The 16757-nt window shown below is 43.4% G+C and overlaps 2 pseudogenes; both read right to left on the bottom strand.

The window, feature by feature from the left end:
• Positions 1 to 327: 327 nt before the first annotated feature.
• On the bottom strand, positions 328 to 888 carry LOC147986595 (uncharacterized; annotated as a pseudogene).
• A 1952-nt stretch (positions 889 to 2840) lies between these two features.
• LOC125537780 (uncharacterized) overlaps positions 2841 to 16757 on the bottom strand; it is a 52782-nt pseudogene continuing 38865 nt past the window's right edge.

Below are 16757 nucleotides of genomic sequence, written 5' to 3'. Positions count from 1 at the left end.
ACCCGATATCTGGAATTTGGGCATAATATTTTCTGTTCATTTTCTCCATAATCTCTCTACCAAGTAATACTTGGTTTGGATTAATTGTTGTCCCCTCTTTTTTCCCCTGAGCAGGGCTATTACAACAATCTCCCTCTAATTCCCTTGTAATTTCTGCGGCTATCAGCCGCTTTTTCCCCTTTTGATTCTTCTGTTTTCCCTTAACGAAGTAGGTTCAGTAAAGTGATATGGAGGGAATTGTACCTTGGTAATCCAACGGGAGCGCAGTCTCCTTGTCAGAATCCTCCCCAGCGAGCAGCCAGAAGCGGCCGCCTGCTGGCGAGACCCCTACCCCCGCCCAGTGGGGCGAGCGAGACTGAGCAGGCGCGGGGAGCGGTGTGGGAAGCGTGGTGACCTCCTCAAAATCAATGACATCTTCTTCTGGATCTTCTTCGTTGTCCCAGGCTTCATCCCCTTCCCGCCCTTGCCGCGCCCCAGATCTGTCTGCGCCTCCGACACCACCGCAGAAGTAGGGCCCCTCTCCATGGTCATCACCGGGACCGCGGCCGGCAGAGCCATCACCGCACCAACCACGAATCCTGTCGGGCCCGTCAGAGAGCAGCGGCGTGAGCGGAACGCCACCCACTTCATGGCCTACATCGGATCGTCCGATTCCGCCTCCTCCATTGCACACAGCAGCATCCTGAGCGCCCCCACCAGCTCGCCTGTTGGTGTGAGGCGCCAATCTTCTGCCTCGGTGAGCTTCCTGTAGGCACACCCTGCTGCCTCCTTCAGATTTCTCTCCATTGAGAACCTGGCAATGATCTCCATCAGCTTCTCCAGCTTCGATTCGTCCCCGTCAGTGATCACCCGAGCCCTCTTCTCGAGTCTCAGCTTCCAGGGCTCCATGGACGCTCGTTTGCGGCACGCTCACTTGTGGGGAAGAGGGGTAGCGAATTTCGTCGCGTGGGGAGGGGATGGCCGCACCGCACCGTGCTACGACTTTAATTCGTCTCTGTTCCCGACGTTCCCTCTCCTCCTCTACCTCGATCTGCGCGTCGCGCCGTGCCTCCGCCTCAGGACCCAACGCCCTGTCGACCAGAACAACGTGACATGGGAAACGTACCTGTGTCCCCTCTCCGATCAAGATCTCATCGTGTACCCGCATTGAGTCGATGCGTACGCCGGAGTCGTCGATGAGGGTCAACACCGGGGAGCCACCGCGCTGGATCAGGACGCCTCGCTTGAAGATCAGCAGCGCCGGCGTCGCTAGATCGGCGACGAGATGAACCACCCATCGGCGATCGGGTGGAACCGCCTCACGCGTGGTCACCACACACGTCGTCATCCGTTGAACACTCTTGTATTTCTTTCGCCTTCCTTCCGTTGATCCCAAGGTAACCCTAGAAAGACAGTCGGCCCACTTAGCTGGAAAATACAAAACAACACAACAATTAAACGACCAGAAATAATTGAAACACGATGTCCGATGTAAAAAATTGCTGAGTGCGTGAGAAGGCTGGGAAGTGGCTCGTAGCCATGCTTTCCCTTGGAGGCACCCCTCACCCCTCATTTTAAGCAAGGGTCGCCCGACCATCCTATGGTGACGATAGATTAGCGACCTGCAATGACAGATGAGCAACTACCAAAAATTTCTCCCGGCCATCGTAATACCATGAATAGGCATACATCAACGAATGGTGCTATCAAATTTATATGGGAGCCGCACAATGGTTAGAGGCCAAGAAGAAGCCAAGGATGCACGTCGCGTGTGTTGAAATATATTGCCTATCTCTCTCCATCAGTTCGGACTTTTGGACCAACTAGTTGGAGCATAAATTCAATATGGTATCCGAGCCAAGCGGTGTTGAGTTTAAGACCTAAAACGATTATGTGATCTACATTGATCCCACATCTAAGGACTAAAATAGCGTAAACATGAGGTGGAGTGTTAAAATATATTGCCCAGCTCCCTCCATCAATTTAAACTTTTGGATGAGTTGACTAGAGCATGCATTCAATAGCATGCACTTGTCACACATTTTTCACGTGTTCCCAGCGCACTCGATGAGCTCTCCAACCACTACAACTCTAGTGTTGAGCATGTATGAAGGCCTCGATATATATCTGCCGACTACTTCATGACTCATATGTGCCCTTGGAAGCCTTTGGACTCATCACACGCAATATTCTGTCAGCAGGGTACCTAAGATCTCGTACTACATCTTTCCTAATCTAATTCATTTTATCTCACATATTCTGAAGGTCATTGATGTAATGGATTTCATGAGAATCAATATCATTCAAAACTTGATGGAACAATTTGTGTTGCTGTTGTTCAAATAACGATATGTGTTGCAGTTTAATTAACGATTCATGGACACCCGATATGTAGTATTTAACCTTTTCTATTAACAAATTTGATCATCACTTTTGCTTCAAACATTTGGAAATAATTTATATGCAATGTGAAGCTGCATTATTTTTTTGGTACTGCTATTTTAGAGCCAACCACAACATAATTGATAGCTCAAAATAAACATATAATACATTAGCACAAAATTGCCCTCAATAATATATATTGTGTTATTTTCACATATTTATGAAATTTCATTATAGTGTAAAAATGGACAAGCACGGCAACACACACCATCAATGATCTAGTATTGTACAATAGCAGCCCCTGCTCATCTCTATAGGGTTACTAGATGTCTAGGTCGGCAAGAAAACAAAGAAGTGTTTTTCCTTTCGCTGCCTAGGCCAGAAACGAAAGCCTTTTTATCTTGGCAAAGAAGAAATACCTTATATATATATAAGCAAGTAAGCGACAACGAAAATCATGTGGACTAGAATAAAAAGTCTCAAACAATATGTGCCAAACGGTCGACCAGGGAAAAATTTTCACCTAGTATTTGCCTAAGTTTTGTCAACATGATGAACTGGTGATAGTAATTTATGAGCTTTGAGCATTGGAGATCGCAGCCCAACTTTACCGTTTGTAATGCATCTTCTTCCGAGTCGAGGAACCTAACCAGCAAATTCTCATACATGGCCTTCATCCTATCGAGACCGAACCAGCACGCCTCAACCAACATATCTTCCGCTATCATCACCTCATCTTGGTCAGCACCATCATGGACTAGGTCTTGAATTGGAGGCAACTCATCGGTGTAGATGAAGTGGAGCACGGCCTTGAAGACCTCTACTATCACATCGTGAACCGACATGACATGGTCATCCTTGTTACCCATTACCATCATCTCACATAGGGTTGGTGATCATGCAGCTATCACAAGGCTGTGCGCGCAGAGCTCACAGTCCTCGACCAGGAAACTTACATCCGACCCGTGCTTGCTCACCAACAACAGCTTCAGGTGAGAGGCAATATCAGACGGTGGCATTGTGGCTCTGGTGCCCATGGTGGTGGTCCTAGTACTACAAGTGTGGACCTTCCTGGTGATGGCAACAACACAACGTATGGTAAGGGATCCATCATCTGCAAGGTGACATGACTTGGCAGATTCAATGGTGACGAACTTTGCATATCCCCAATCTGACTTGGCCGTAAAGGTTTTCTCTGACCATTTCATCAAATGCGGTGACTCGCCACTATGATCATCCAACTTAAAGCCCAATGTCACATTGACACCTTCAGGTCCAGGATCAGTCAATAGCTTGGCATACACGGAGATGTGCCCTTGTATCTTCTTTGACGACGACGGCGACGGGTATACCCTTATCTTCCAACCGTAATCGCCAACCAGGAAAGCTTCGGAACTGATTTCTTTGCCAACTCAATGCCTCCTTTGCACAAAGACAAAATGGGGGATTTTAAACTCATGTGTGCCCTGGGCCACCTACAATGAGTAATGTGTGCACACATTCATCTGCGGGCGGCTGCTGGAGGAGGAAGGAGCAGTGGAGCACAAGTTATGAGTCATGTTGATGGCTGCTACTTTGTCAGCGACCTCGAGTATGAAAGAGCAACAACTCTCCTTCAACTCCTAGTAGTTATCCGTTGCCTTCACAGTGGCGTACACGGTAGGATCTGACACCATGTACTGATACGTCTCCAACGTATCTATAATTTTTTATTGTTCCATGCTATTATATTATCTGTTTTGGATGTTTAATGGGCTTTAATATGCTCTTTTATATTATTTTTGGGACTAACCTATTAACCGGAGGCCCAGTGCCAGTTTCTGTTTTTTTTCCTATTTCACTTTTTCACAGAAAAGGAATATCAAACGGAATCCAAACAGAACAAAACCTTCGCGAGGATCTTTCTTGGAACAAATGCAAACCAGGAGACTTGGAGTGGAAGTCTGGAACTCTACGAAGCTTCCACGAGATAGGAGGGCGCCCCCCACCCTCGTGGGCCCCACGGAGCTCCACTGACGTACTTCTTTCGCCTATACTCTTATACCCTAAAAACATCATAGGGGCCACGAAACCACTTTTTCACCGCCGCAACCTTCTGTACCCGTGAGATCCCATCTGGGGCCTTTTCCGGCGATCTGCCGGAGGGGGATTCGATCACAGAGGGCTTCTACATCAACACCATAGCCTCTCCGATAATGTGTGAGTAGTTTACCACAGACCTTCGGGTCCATAGTTATTAGCTAGATGGCTTCTTCTCTCTCTTTGGTTCTCAATACAAGGTTCTCCTCGATGTTCTTGGAGATCTATTCGATGTAAAACTTTTTGCGGTGTGTTTGCCGAGATCCGATGAATTGTGGATTTATGATCAAGTTTATCTATGAATAATATTTGGTTCTTCTCTGAATTCTTATATGCATGATTTGATATCTTTGCAAGTCTCTTCGAATTACCGGTTTAGTTTGGCCTACTAGATTGATCTTTCTTGCAATGGGATAAGTGCTTTAGCTTTGGTTCAATCTTGCGGTGTCCTTTCCCAGTGACAGTAGGGGCAGCAAGGCACGTATTGTATTGTTGCCTTCGAGGATAAAAAGATGGGGTTTATATCATATTACTTTAGTTTATCCCTCTACATCATGTCATCTTGCCTAAAGCATTACTCTCTTCTTATGAACTTAATACTCTAGATGCATGCTGGATAGCGATCGATGTGTTGAGTAATAGTAGTAGATGCAGAATCATTTCGGTCTACTTAACACGGACGTGATGCCTATGTTCATAATCATTGCCTAGATATTCTCATAATTATGCGCTCTTCTATCAATTGCTCGGTAGTAATTTGTTCACCCACCGTAATACATGCTATCATGAGAGAATCCACTAGTGAAACATATGGCCCCCAGGTCTTTTCCTTATTATATTGCATCTCTTTTATTATCGCATCTCGTTTACTATTTTGCAATCTTTACTTTCCAATCTATACAACAAAAATAAGAAAAATATTTATCTTACTATCTTTATTAGATCTCACTTTCGCAAGTGACCGTGAAGGGATTGAAAACCCCTTTATCGTGTTGGTTGCGACGTTCTTGATTGTTTGTGCAGGTACTAGGTGACTTGCGTGTTATCTCCTACTGGATTGATACCTTGGTTCTCAAAAACTGAGGGAAATACTTACACTACTTTGCTGCATCACCCTTTCCTCTTCAAAGGAAAATGTGCATTCTCAAGAGGTTGCAAGAAGGATTTCTGGCGCCGTTGCCGGGGAAATATACGCTCAAGTCAAGACATACCAAGTACCCATCATAAACTCTTCTCCCTCGCATTACATTATTTTCCATTTGTCTCTCGTTTTCCTCTCCCCCACTTCACCTTTGCCGTTTTATTCGCCCTTTTTCGTTCGCCTTCTTTCACTTGCTTCTTGTGTGATTGTGTGCTAGATTGATTGTTTATCACGATGGCTCAAGATAATACTAAATTATGTGACTTCTGCAATACCAACAACAATGATTTTATTAGCACTCCAGTTGCTCCTATTACCGATGCTGAATCTTGTGAAATTAATGCTGCTTTGTTGAATCTTGTCATGAAAGATCAATTTTCTAGCCTTCCTAGTGAAGATGTCACTACCCATCTAAACAACATTGTTGATTTGTGTGATATGCAAAAGAAGAAAGATGTGGATAATGATATTGTTAAATTGAAGCTATTTCTGTTTTCTCTTGGAGATCATGCTAAAACTTGGTTCTCTTCTTTGCCTAAAAATAGTATTGATTCATGGAATAAGTGCAAAGATGCTTTTATCTCTAAGTATTTTCCTCCCGCTAAGATCATCTCTCTTAGAAATGATATTATGAATTTTAAGCAACTTGATCATGAGCATGTTGCACAAGCTTAGGAGAGGATGAACTTAATGATACGTAATTGCCCTACACATGGTTTGAATTTATGGATGATTATACAAAAAAATTATGCCGGATTGAATTTTGCTTCTAGAAATCTTTTACATTCGGCCGCGGGAGGCACTTTTATGGAAATCACTTTAGGAGAAGCTACTAAACTCCTAGATAATATTATGGTTAACTATTCTCAATGGCACACTGAAAGATCCACTAGTAAAAAGGTTCATGCGATTGAAGAGATTAATGTTTTGAGTGGAAAGATGGATGAACTTATAAAATTGTTTTCTAATAAGAGTGTTTATTCTGATCCTAATGATATGCCTTTGTCCACTTTGATTGAGAATAATAATGAATCTATGGATGTGAATTTTGTTGGTAGGAACAATTTTGGTAACAACGCGTATAGAGGAAACTTTAATTCTAGGCCGTTTCCTAATAATTCTTCTAATAATTATGGTAATTCCTACAACAACTCTTATGGTAATTTTAATAATATGCCCTCTGATTTTGAGACTAGTGTTAAAGAATTTATGAGTTCGCAAAAGAATTTCAATGCTTTGGTTGAAGAAAAATTGCTTAAGATTGATGAGTTGGCTAGGAACGTGGATAGAATTTCTCTTGATATTGATTCTTTGAAACTTAGATATATTCCACCTAAGCTTGACATCAATGAGTCTCACAAAGCCATGAGAATTTCCATTGATGAGTGCAAGGAAAGAACCACTAGGATGCGTGCTAAAAAAATATTGCTTTGTGAAAGCGTGTTCTTCTAGTTTTCATGATAATAATGATGAAGATCTAAAAGTGATTGATGTGTCTCCTTTTAAATCTTTTTTTCCACTATAAGTCTTGATAAAGATGGGACTAGAGATGAGTCAACTTTAGTTAAAAGGCGTCCCAATGATTCAGAGTTTTTAGATCTTGATGCTAAAATTAATAAAAGTGGGATTGAAGAGGTCAAAACTTTACATAGCAATGAACCCACTATTTTGGATTTCAAGGGATTTAATTATGATAATTGCTCTTTGATAGATTGTATTTCCTTGTTGCAATCCGTGTTAAATTCTCCTCCTGCTTATGATCAAAATAAAGCTTTTACTAAACATATCGTTGATGCTTTAATTCAATCTTATGAAGAAAAACTTGAACTAGAAGTTTCTATTCCTAGAAAACTTTATGATGAGTGGGAACCTACTATTAATATTAAGACTAAAGGTTATGAATGCTATGCTTTGTGTGATTTGGGTGCTAGTGTTTCCATGATTCCAAAAACTTTGTGTGATGTGTTAGGTTTCAGTGAATTTGATGATTGTTCTTTAAATTTGCACCTTGCGGATTCCACCATTAAGAAACCTATGGGAAGGATTAATGATTTTCCTATTGTTGCAAATAGAAATTATGTGCCAATATATTTCATCGTTCTCGATATAGATTGCAATCCTACATGTCCTATTATTCTTGGTAGACCTTTCGTTAGAACGATTGGTGCAATTATTGACATGAAAGAAGGAAATATTAGATTTCAATTTCCGGTAAGGAAAGGCATGAAACACTTTCCTAGAAATAAAATTAAGCCTTATGAATCAATTATGAGAGCCACTTATGAATTGCATGCCAAAGATGACAATACCAAGATCTATTCTTGCTTTTATGCCTAGCTAGGGGCGTTAAACGATAGCGCTTGTTGGGAGGCAACCCAATTTTATTTCTGTTCTTTACTTTTGTTCCTGTTTAGTAATAAATAATTTATCTAGCCTCTATTATGATTGTTTTTTTATGTTTTAATTAGTGTTTGTGCCAAGTAAAGCCTTTAGGATCTTCTTGGGTGATTGTTGTCTGATCTTGCTGGAAAAAAACAGAAAGTATGCGCTCACGAAAATAATTTTAATTTTTTCCCAGAGAGCGATAAAATACCAAATCCAACTGAATCAGGTCAATATACAAATTATTTAAGCTGTCCTAATTTTTCAGAATTTTTTCAGTTACAGAAGTATTCGAAACCTCCAGATTGCTACAGACTGTTCTGTTTTGAAAAATTATGTTTTTCGTGTGTTGTTTTCTTATTGATGAATCTGTAGGTAGAATCGGGGGTTATAAACCATTGAGAATTTAGAATACAGTAGGTTTAACACCAATATAAATAAAGAATGAGTTAATTACAGTACATTAAAGTGGTGGTTTGCTTTCTTATACTAACGGAGCTCATGAGATTTTCTGTTGAGTTTTGTGTTGTGAAGTCTTCAAGTTTTTTGGGTAAAGATTTGATGGGTTTTGGAACAAGGAGTGGAAAGAGCCTAATATTGGGGATTCCCATGGCACCCCAAGGTAAAATTCAAGGACAACCAAAAGCCTAAGCTTGGGGATGCCCCGGAAGGCATCCCCTCTTTCGTCTTCGTCTATCGGTAACTTTACTTGAGGCTATATTTTTATTCATCACATGATATGTGTTTTTCTTGGAGCGTCTTGTATGATTTGAGTCTTTTCTTTTTAGTTTACCACAATAATCCTTGCTATACACACCTTTTTGGAGAGACACACATTAATCAGAATTTATTAGAATACTCTATGTGCTTCACTTATATCTTTTGAGCTAGATAATTTTGCTCTAGTGCTTCGCTTATATCTTTTTAGAGTATGGTGGTGGTTTTATTTTATAGAAATTATTGATCTCTCATGCTTCACTATATTATTTTGAGAGTCTTTTAGAACAACATGGCAATTTGCTTTGGTTATAAAATTAGTCCTAATATGATGGGCATTCAAGATGGGTATAATAAAAACTTTCATATAGAGTGCATTGAATAGTTTGATACTTGATAATTGTTTTTAGATATAAAGATGGTGATATTAGAGTCATTCTATTTGAGTAATTGTGAAATTGAGAAATACTTGTGTTGAGGTTTGCAAGTCCCGTAGCATGCACGTATGGTAGCCGTTGTGTGACAAATTTGAAGCATGAGGTGTTCTTTGATTGCCTTCCTTATGAGTGGCGGTCGGGGACGAGCGATGGTCTTTTCCTACCAATCTATCCCCCTAGGAGCATGCGCGTAGTGCTTGGTTTTGATGACTTGTAGAGTTTTGCAATAAGTATGTGAGTTCTTTATGACTAATGTTGAGTTCATGGATTATACGCACTCTCACCCTTCCACCATTGCTAGCCTCTCTAGTGTCGCGCAACTTTCGCCGGTACCATAAACCTATCATTTACCTTCCTCAAAACAGCCACCATAACTACCTATTATGGCATTTTCATAGCCACTCCGAGATATATTGACATGCAACTTTCCACCGTTCCCTTTTATTATGACATGCTTCATCATAGTCATATTGCTTTGCATGATCATGTAGTTGACATTGTATTTGTGGCATGGCCACCACTCATAATTTTTTATATATGTCACTCTTGATTCATTGCACATCCCGGTACACCGCCGGAGGCATTCACATAGAGTCATATTTTGTTTTGAGTATCGAGTTGTAATTCTTGAGTTGTATGTAAATAAAAGTGTGATGATCTTCATTATTAGAGCATTGTCTCATGTGAGGAAAGGATGATGGCACCTATGATTCCCCCACAAGTCGGGATGAGACTCCGGACAAAAAAAGAGGCCATAAAAAAGAGAAGGCCCAAACAGAAAAAATATAAATGAGAGAAAAAGAGAGAAGGGGCAATGTTACTATCTTTTTTCCACACTTATGCTTCAAAGTAGCACCATGATCTTCATTATAGAGAGTCTCTTATGTTGTCACTTTCATATACTAGTGGGAATTTTTCATTATAGAACTTGGCTTGTATATTCCAATGATGGGCTTCCTCAAATTTCCCTAGGTCTTCGTGAGCAAGCAAGTTGGATGCACACCCACTTAGTTTCTTTTGTTGAGCTTTCATACACTTTTAACTCTAGTGCATCCATTGCATGGCAATATCTATTGATAGGCATCTCCATAGCCCATTGATATGCCTAGTTGATGTGAGACTATCTTCCTCATTTTTGTCTTCTCCACAACCACCATTCTATTCCACCTATAGTGCTATGTCCATGGCTCATGCTCATATATTGCGTGAAAATTTAAAAAGTTTGAACAGGCTAAGTATGAAACAATTGATTGGCTTGTCATCGGGGTTGTGCATGATGGGAGCATTTTATGTGACAGAAATGAAGCATGGCCAAACTATATGGTTTTGTAGGGATGAACTTTCTTTGGCTATGTTATTTTGAGAAGACATAATTGCTTGGTTAGTATGCTTGAAGTATTATTATTTTTATGTCAATATTAAACTTTTGTCTTCAATCTTTTGGATCTGAACATTCATGCCACAATAAAGAAAATTACATTGAAAATTATGCTAGGTAGAATTCCACATCAAAAATTCTATTTTTATCATTTACCTACTCGAGGATGAGCAGGAATTAAGCTCGGGGATGCTTGATACGTCTCCAACGTATCTATAATTTTTGATTGTTCCATGCTATTATATTATCTGTTTTGGATGTTTAATGGGCTTTAATATGCTCTTTTATATTATTTTTGGGACTAACCTATTAACCGGAGGCCCAGTTCCAGTTTCTGTTTTTGCCTATTTCAGTGTTTCACATAAAAGGAATATCAAATGGAATCCAAACGGAACGAAACCTTTGCAAGGATCTTTCTTGGAACAAACGCAAACCAGGAGACTTGGAGTGGAAGTCTGTGTCAGGACCCCGATTCCAAGTCACATCGATCTAGCCGGTAACACCTCATATCACTTTGCGGCCTCACGCATGGTATTCCCACGGTGTCGCCTTACCATGGCCCGGGACCGTTTGTGCCTTTTGGCTCATGTATATGATAGGGTCGCTAGCATCCATATGACAGAGAACCTGGGCCGACATGGCTAGTCGTGAACCCAAAGCGGCACCAACCTATGGGGACAGGCATACATGAATCACATCGAGCATGTCGGTCAGCAACGTGTGAATCCGGGCTGTAGCACTGGGCTAACAGGACTCCGGGAACCCGGGCTGTAGCAGGCTAGGCAGGACTCCGGATGTCACCGCGTGACATTTCCCCGAAGGGACAGACACAGGAACAAAGTGAAACACATGCCGGCCAGTCAAGTGCCCTGAGGAGTAGTGCTGGGCTACCAGGACTCCGGTGAACCGGGCTGTAGCGGACTACTATGGCTCATGGAAGCACTAGACTACATTTCCCCATAAGAGAGGCTGCCAAGGATAAATAACTAGATTGTCGGATCCCACACATACCAAGCATTCCAATCATACACACAATATGCTCGATATGTGTAAATACAACATGGCATCACAACATAACTCTACGACTCAAGTATTTATTCATTAGGCTCCGAGGAGCGAGATAGTACAAACATGGGTCTCACGACCCAACAATCATAGCATACAATTCAAGGCACAAACGGAAGCTTAACATGTCTGAGTATAGACATCTACAAATGAAAAAGGCTAAGAAGCCTGACTATCTACCATATCCTGCCGAGGGCACAAGATCGTAGCTGAGGTAGCAAGCTAAACGTCGAAGCCCACACGGAACTACTAGCGAGACTGACGTCTCTCTGCAAAACATAAATTAAGCAAACGTGAGTACAATTGTACTCAGCAAGACTTACATCAGAACTAACTACATATGCAACGGTATCAACAAAGGCGTAGTGGAGTTTAACTGCAGCAAGCCAGCTTTGACCCAGTGGCTAACCTGAACTACGACTACAAGAAACTCTTTTGAGGTGGCGCACACGAGTCCACATGTTCACCATTCAATACACCACCATGGATCCGCTCCCGTCTCCCTACGAGAAGGCCATCCATAGCACTCACACTTAGCTTGCGAGTTTTACAGTATCCACTTCAAGTTATCTATGAACTATGTAAGTGGTCCAAGTTTCCATATCCGAGGAATCTGGTTATTCGAATAGATAATGATAACCCTGCAGGGGTGTACTTCTTCACACACGCTCCCACCACTTACCGTCGTTTACACGACATGTACTCGGCAACCTTCAAGCGGAAGCCCAACGGGGGTGTCGGCCACGGCCTACCTAAACACTTAAGTCTCTAGTCCAGGTTTATCGCCTATCCAGGTTCCATCCGCAGGGAGTCCGGCCGAGGTTTCCACTTACGGCCCCGAACGATGTGAACAGGGTTCCCGAGACACCAAACGGGTGCCCGGTACACCGTGCCACGGTGTATCTACCGCATCATAGCCCACCCCTAGGGTCAGCGCTACGCACGGCCTCCAACACATAACCTACAAACACCAGAAACTAGTTGCAACTCGTGGACAGAGTACTAGGGTGATTAAGAAGCCGAGAGGGTCAATTAAGGATCCCAATGAGTGGTAGTAGCTGTTCATGGATCACAGACACAGAACTCAGTTCCTGAGGACGGTTTCAATGAGACAACCCACCATGTACTCCTACATGGCCTCTCACCGCTACCTTTACCAAAACATGTTCACACACTTAGCTCACACACAGTAGGACATGTTCACACACCTCCGATTCATTCCCGATGAATCAGACCTGACACAACTCTATGCAATAGCAGGCATGACAAACAAGCATGAATGAGTAGGCACATCAGGGCTCAAACAACTCCTACTCATGCTAGTGGGTTTCATCTATTTACTGTGGCAATGACAAGTCATGCAGAGGATAAGGGGTTCAACTATCGCAACAAGTAACGGATGAATCGTTGTTGTCCTAATGCAGTAAAAGAGAGCAGGAGCGAGAGAGTGAGATTGTATCGGGATGAACAAGGGGGTTGTGCTTGCCTGGCACTTCTGAAGGTAGTATAACTCTTCATCGGTGTCATTGATCACATCGTCGAAACATATGTCTACCGAGGGGGGAACAATTACCGGCAAACACTGAAAGAATACAATCAATGCAATGCACATTATGATGCATGATCATGACATGTCAATATGTTGTGATTGAGCTAATGCAACTAGCAATCATATTAAATGAAGTTGGTTTGAACCAAGGGTTCAAATTCAAACTCCATATGTGCTTATTTAAATGTCAATTATGCAAATTGCCCTGTACAGCAACCCTATGTGGTTCAACCATGCATGCAAATGCCATAAACAGATTCCTTGAATTTTTCTGATAATTTTTCATATATAAATTATTTGATTTGGAGCTGCGGTTGATTTTCTATGAATTTTAGAAGTTTTGAGCATTTTCTGGAATTTTCTGAATTATTTAAAAATCCAGAAAATCACTTACTGTGTCAGCATGACATAGGTGTGATGTCAGCAGGTCAGCTGGGTCGGCCAGGTCAACCTAACCTGTGGGACCCATACATCAGTGTCTCAGGCTGGTTTGGGTGGATGACAGGTGGGACCGGTCAACGTTGACTTGACCAAAGTCAAAGCTGACACGTGGGGTCCACCAGGTTAGCACTAATCTAAACCGATAATTTACACTAACCTAATCTATTTTAGTTAGCCGGTTAGTTGGGCGGTGGGGCCCGGTTGTCATTGACTCCAGGGAGGTAATCAGTAGGGTGCTTAGGCCCTAATGATGTTGCCACGTTAGTCACCGGCGTTTAACCGCCGGCGACGACAGACCGCGGCGGTGCCCGCTTCGGGTTTGCTCTACGGGCCACCGTTCGACGCGCGGAAGGGCGCGTTTGAAAGAGGGGAGAGAGACGCATCCGTGGGTGGCCGTGGTTCGAGCGGGGATGGATGGAGTCAACGACGGCGACCAAAACGGCGGCGGCTGGAGCACGGTGGGTTGCGGGTTTGGGGTTGCGGTGCACGAGAGGGGGATATGTTGGTGGCTACGGTCTCGTGGGGTCATTCTGAGCACGGTAGTGTACTCAGGTGGAAGCTCCAATGGCTATGGCCACGACGGCAACATGGCGCGGCGGCGGCGAGCTTCAGCTCAAGTGAGAACGAGGGCTACAAGGTGCAATCGAGGCGGGGAAGAGAGGGGTTTGAAGCGGTAGCTCACAGCGGGGTCATCGGTGATCTCAGCGTGCTCGGGGATGGCCTGGTGAGGACGAATCGGGCGACGACGGCCGTCGATGCAGAGGGCGAAGAAGGCGTCGACGACGGCGCTCCAGGGCGTCCGGCGTCATGTGGCTCGGCGGAGAGGACCGGGGCGTCACGGCGGAGCTCGGGGGTGCGTCGGAGAGGCTCAGAGATGGCTGTGGCCGTGGGGGAGCTCGTCGGCGGCAACGGCTGCGTTCGATCGCGCGCGTGAGAGAGAGCGAGACAGAGAAGGGGACGAGGGCGAGGGAGAGTGCGAGAGAGGTCGAGGCTTGCGTGGCGTCTCCATAGAAGGCCAGGGCGTCGACGGGGAGAGGCTAGCAGGAGCTGGCGAGGCGCCTGGCCAGCGCGCGGCGAGCACGCGCTCGTCCTTCTGTCCGGGGAGGAAGACGACAGGGAGGCTGCGGTGGTGGGCTGGGCCGGCCACTTGGCCCGCCAGGTAAGCCTAGGTACTATCTCTCTCTCTCTTTCTGTTTCCATTTATTTAATTCTCTGTTGTTTGTTTTGAATTAGTAGAAATACTAATCCATTTTAGAAAATTCTGAAAATAATCATAGGCACCTTTGGAATTACTCCCAACAGCCTAAAATTACTTTCAAAAGTATTTGGGCATTTCAAAGTATTTATAGTATTTTAAATGCCCAAATGCAAATAGTTATGTCTTAATTCAAAAATCCAAAATGGCTCCAAAATTTATGAACCCATTTTTGGCAGAGGTTTTAGCCAGAACCAAAAATGATGAACATTTTTAAGGGCATATTGGGTTCATTGAAAATATTTAAAGTTGGGCCTATTTGCATTGCTTTGGTGCTAGGGGTTTGATCATCCCCATTTCAGTTTCATAAAAAATAAACATGCTGCCATGATGATCATGCAAGAGTAAGCAAAGCAAAGCTAGGGCTGTGACAACTCACCCCCACTAAAAAGAATCTCGTCCCGAGATTCAAGCGTAGGGTAAGATGAAGGGGGACGCAAAATTAACACAATCTTCACGATCCAAGTTGCACTTCATAAGAACGTTGGTTCAATCACCATCTTTGTCTCGATGTCTTGCTCTGAGAACTCCCACCAACATGACAACGAGAGGGAAGGGAAAACTCTAGAAGGGTCGATCTTCTCGAAGATCAAACAACTCAGGATCAACTCATGGAGTGAGACATAGGAACATCTCTCCAATTGAGACACAAAGTTCACATCAGGGTGATGGAAATCAGACGACGAGGATTCAAGTTGGTAGGTAGTAATTCCACACTTGAGTAAGGTGGTGCAAGGTTTCAAGGTTGCGAGGAGATAATTGTCATGAACCCATAACAGCGCACCTTGGAGAAGGTGACTCGTTGAACTGTTCCCTTAAGTGGCAAAAAGAATTACTTTTGATCCATAAATCATTGAAACTCTTCATACCAGCTTAAGGCAATTTACAATTGATCGTTTGAGATAGCTCGAATAGACGGCATACTCGGACTAGGATGGATGATCTGGACTACCTTGTTGAAAACAACGCAAGGGATGATTTTGCTTACGCGTGCTCTCAAGAACTTGAGCATTTCCATATTCATCAAGGTTCTACCAACATCCGTGGCAAGGATCCTGGCAACACGGCATACTACCATGATGACTAGTGATGGATGATGCGGATACAAAGGAAGATAACACCTTCTCAGATCTTCCCTTAGCGAGGCTAAGGGAACAGAATCTGGACGATCGACCGAGAGACATTTAGCACTCCACTTCTAATGTTCTCCTTGATGTGCTAGCGTAATCCATTCATAGATATGGTTGTATATCTAGAACGTCAAGTAAAAGGTCGGACTTCGGAAGCTCAAGAATCCATAAGGAATAACTATGGAGGCAGATCCTGCGATATCCTTATGGGGAGGTGACCAACTTCTTCAACCAGGATACTACAATAATAGGCCTTCCGGCTAGGTGTGTTGGCCACGACATCCACGTTACCGGTTACAGAGAGACCAACAATATAGTTCTTGGAGTACGTTCCAACCATCATATCTTCCTGAGATTCGGATCTGGTTGGTGTTAGGATATTCCAGACCCATCCAGTCTAGAAGGAAAATGAGAGTTTGCAACACAATTGATGAGATGACGTTGCGAGATTCTCGGGGAATGAACTGCGATAGCAAGCTCCAAAACATGAGTTGGTTCTGGTACAAACCTGTGAACACGCTATCCAAGACGAGCATGACCATGTAGTAGTCTTATAGTAAAACACTATCGAGTTCAGGTGGGGAACCATCTTCAAGGATTTCGAAGTCTTTACGCAAGTCCATGGATTAGATCCCAAGCGTAGACTTCTTTGCCTTGAACAAGTCAATCAGTGGCTTGGTGTGCTAGGGAATACATATGGAGTGGAGGTAATTAATCTACCAAACCATAGAATACATTCACACATGCATAACTGACTTGGGATGGTACCAGGGGAAACAAAAACAATCTTTCTCGAACTCACGGCGGCAACTTGCACCAGAT

Source organism: Triticum urartu, chromosome 2A (genome assembly GCF_056163025.1).
Source record: "Triticum urartu cultivar PI428250 chromosome 2A, HENAU_Tu73, whole genome shotgun sequence".
NCBI classification, from domain to species: Eukaryota; Viridiplantae; Streptophyta; class Magnoliopsida; order Poales; family Poaceae; genus Triticum; species Triticum urartu.
Note: the sequence above shows the minus strand (reverse complement) of the source record. Positions and strands in the feature narration are given on the sequence as shown.